This window comes from Eulemur rufifrons, chromosome 29, assembly GCF_041146395.1.
Source record: "Eulemur rufifrons isolate Redbay chromosome 29, OSU_ERuf_1, whole genome shotgun sequence".
Classification (NCBI taxonomy): domain Eukaryota; kingdom Metazoa; phylum Chordata; class Mammalia; order Primates; family Lemuridae; genus Eulemur; species Eulemur rufifrons.
In genome coordinates, this window is record NC_091011.1 from 99,765,267 (window position 1) to 99,768,978 (window position 3,712).

A 3,712-nucleotide genomic window follows, 5' to 3' on the forward strand; every position below is an offset into this window, starting at 1 on the left:
GAGGCAGAGAAGGGAGCGATGTGGTGGAAAGTGCAGGGACGACACCTGGAGTCCCCTGAGCTGGAGGAGCCAGGAAGGACCCTGCCCCGGAGCCTTTGAGGGAACCGGCCGCCAACACCTTCCTTGGCTGTGGGCTCTGGTCTTCGGAGCTGTGAGCGAGTAAGTTTCTGTGCTTCAGGCCACCCGGTTTGTGGTCACTGTCCCTGCAGCCCCAGGACACACCCCATCCAGCGACAACCCGGGCACGTGGACACTATTTAGGAGTTTGGTTTGGGACGTGGCTTCTGTGTGTTTGTGACTTGGCTTCCCAAATTTAACCGCCCAAATCAGATATTGTATGAAAATTTTCCATATGTCTCTGTACCTTAGTGGGAAGCGTTATGTATCCAAGCGAGAATCCAAATGCTTCACGTGGAAAAACAGCCACAGAAACGTTCCTCCCCGGGGGCGGAGACGCATTTCGTGATGCAATGTTTGCAGTGGCCACAGGAGGGCGCATCCGTCAAAGGAAACAGGTCGGCACGGGCGGCCCCTCCGCCCCGCCCGAGGTGCACGCACACGCATGCGCACAAGCGTGCACACACGGTGGAGTTAAGGAGTCTGCCTTTAATTATGTTCAAGTTAATCAAGGCTAAAATTGAGTCGAGGTGGGGAGACAGAGCTCTCACGGCTTCCCCTGGTGGCCGGGATGATTGCTTTTATGGGGGGGGGTGTCTTTCGTGTTCACAGTCACCGTCCCGTCCCGAAGCCTCGTAAACGACACGGCGGAGGGTTCTCGACCCTGCGATTCTAAGTGACAAAACCAGGCTCGGCCAAAGCCGGGCCCTGCCACGCCACGCGCAGTCCCGCGGCTTCCACTCCAGTAACATCCGACGGGCGGCAACGCGTGTTTTCCTGGGCTGAGGAAGAAAAAACGAGGCCTGTGGTTTGCACGTCAGCACCTTCCAACCGCGGGGATCCCGGGCCGCAGGGCCCGCACGTGGCCGGGGGAGGGGACGCGGGCGGGGGAGGGGATGCGGGGGGGAGGGGACGCGGGCGGGGAAGGGGGCGCGGGGGCGGGGGCGGGGACGCGGGCGGGGGAGGGGGCGCGGGGGGGCGGGGGCGCGGGCGGGGGGGGAGGGGACGCGGGGGGAGAGGGGACGCGGGGGGGGGAGGGGACGCGGGCGGGGGGGGGAGGGGACGCGGGCGGGGGCGGGGCCGGAACAGGCCGCCGCTTCCCGACCTCACGCGAGGATTTCTCCACGGTGCAGCTCAACGTCCGGACAGGTGAGGCTGCCTCGGGGAACAGGAGCCCCTGTACCCTCCGCTTTTTGTTTCTTCTCACCTGTGTGTGGGCTCTCTCTCCCCACCCACCCTCCGCAAGGCCAGCGTGTGTGACACGTCGGCCCCAGCCGGCTCCGCTTCCTACCCAGCAACAAGGGGGCAACAAAACAAAGACCAAAACCGAAACATCCAACCCACAATTCCTGCCCTCGTGCGCCCGTTTCCTGCTGAGCTGCGAGGAGGCTGTGAACAAAATTCCAGCACCAGCAGCGACACCTCAACACCCGGGAGCCACCCTGGTCACCGGCCAACGCAGGAGAACAAACACGGTTTGGTTCTGATGCAAGTCCGTGGATTCATGTGGCTCCCTTGTATTAAGTATTAATATAACCTGAGCCTTATGTTAGTACTTAGAGAGTTTATTGGTAGGAGCGGAAGCAGCAGGATGTGGCGGTCACGGGAGGTGGGGTGGGGTGGGGTGGGGGGTGCTGCTGTGGCCGTGGGGAGACCCCCGTCCGCACACTCCCAGCCCCGCCTCCCGCACCCACTCTTAGACGGTCAATAGGCCGTAACCGCTGCCGTTTCCCTTCATCTGGATCTAGGAACTAGGGAAAAGCGTGGTCCAGAGAGAAGTGCATCTTTCCACCTGCCCTGTGCTCGGCAAGCTGGTTTCTCTGTTTCCAGCCGCAGTGACAGATACTTAGCGGTGAGTGCCACGCGTCTTGGGTGAGTATGACCACAGGAGCCGGGCTGCCAGCTACATACATTTCGCCAAGAACCAGGCAGCCAGTTCCATCTCGGAGTAAGAGGCTGCCCGAGGATCCCGGGTCCTTTATGTTTATACCCAGTCCCCATAGCTGACGTGTTTCTGTGTGCGCCCTTTGCAGTTGGAGCAGAATGACATCAACCACCTGCAGGGCGTGAATCCCGTTGGCGGCTGTGCAGATTCGCCAGGGTGACGTCACGATGTCTTCAGGACAGATTGTGTTTGTCACAGCCAGTTTAGACAGAGTTGGAATTAATTAGGGAATGTTGAAAACGTCAGATCGTTAAATGAAATGGTAAAAAGTAAATTGTAGTCTTTGGCAAGAAAGTATTTCATAAAATAAGATTCCTTGATACAATGGTAATTGTTCTGAGTCATACACTTTTATTACCACTTTTGGGGACACAGATAAGCAATCTAAAAGTTTAAAGTTTGATATGAACAGCAGTGTGTTATATCTGCCACAGGAAATCATGGAATCTGATGTCTAAAATATTACCAAAAGCCAATTGGCTCATCTGTTAAAGTACAGCATTGCTAAAGGTGTGGGTTTAACACAAGTCAGTGCTTTGGATTTCGAAAGCCGTGGACAAAGAGTTCACTGTGGCAGATGATGTGGGAAACACTGAGAGCCAAACTTAAACAAGTGCAGTGCGTTCATTGCATAAATGGTCAGACCGGTATGAGGGGCCCCGGGCTGCAGGTGCCGCACAGTTCAGCAGTGTCCCCAGGGATGGGAAAGTGTATGTCATAAGTGCATGCATGTCACACGTGCACATGTCACACACGCATGTCACGTGTGCACACGTGTCACAAGTGCACGCATGTCACAAGCGCACGCATGTCACAAGCGCAGGCATGTCACAAGTGCACACATTGCCTTGCGACCCTGTCCTGGGCCAAGTTGGTTTCCTTAACTCTTTGCTGGAGTATAACACATGTGCCCACACATGCCTCTAAGCAGTTTCCAGTCCTGTGTGTGCAGCCCCGGACCCCACAGTGGGACACGGCTGAGCCCCTCCGTCCCTCTGTGCCGACGTGAACAGCACAGGTTCGCTTTGCCCGGTTTTGCTCTTTGTACAAGTAGAATCGTGTGCTGTGTCGTGTTTTGCTCAAACCATTTCTGTGAAGGTTGTGTTTTGTGTCACTGTGGTTTATTCTGTCTAGTTGCTGAGATTGCAAAGTCTCACAGCCCTGCTGTGCTGCCCAGAGGGCGGCTGGGCACTGTGTTCACTCCGTGTCGCTGCCGTGGCAAGAACCCTGGACCACACCCCACCCTCCCGTGGCCCCGGGAGCTCCCAGGGGCTGCTGTCCATGCTGTAGCTGGAGGGGCTGTGGGAGTGGCCACCGCACTGCTGCTGGGAGGTGGTGTATAGTATATGTGTATGTGTATATACGTGCTGTGCTTTTTCTAGAAAGGTTTCGAAACTTCTGGCGTAATCAGCCCCTGTGCTGTGGGGGTGATCCATTCTTTAATCATTAAAGTTAATCATTTTACTTGTTTGATCATGAAATGACACGTTTAAGCACCACCTTACATTCCCATGGGCAATGTGCGGAGGTTCTGATTTGTCCACATCCTCGCCAACACTTGTCATTTTCTGTTGTTTTGGTGTTAGCTGTTTGCATTTCCCTGGTGACTAGTGATGTCAAGCATTGTCTCACACGCTTGCTGGCCACTGG

The 3,712-nt window shown here is 56.1% G+C and overlaps 1 long non-coding RNA gene across 1 annotated transcript; it reads left to right on the forward strand.

Moving 5' to 3' along the window:
* The first annotated feature begins 1,202 nt into the window (after positions 1–1,202).
* On the forward strand, positions 1,203–3,325 carry LOC138377241 (uncharacterized). The gene is made up of 3 exons (XR_011231778.1): positions 1,203–1,592; positions 1,866–1,969; positions 2,151–3,325. It is a non-coding gene; the product is annotated as an uncharacterized lncRNA (long non-coding RNA).
* The last annotated feature ends 387 nt before the right edge of the window (positions 3,326–3,712 follow it).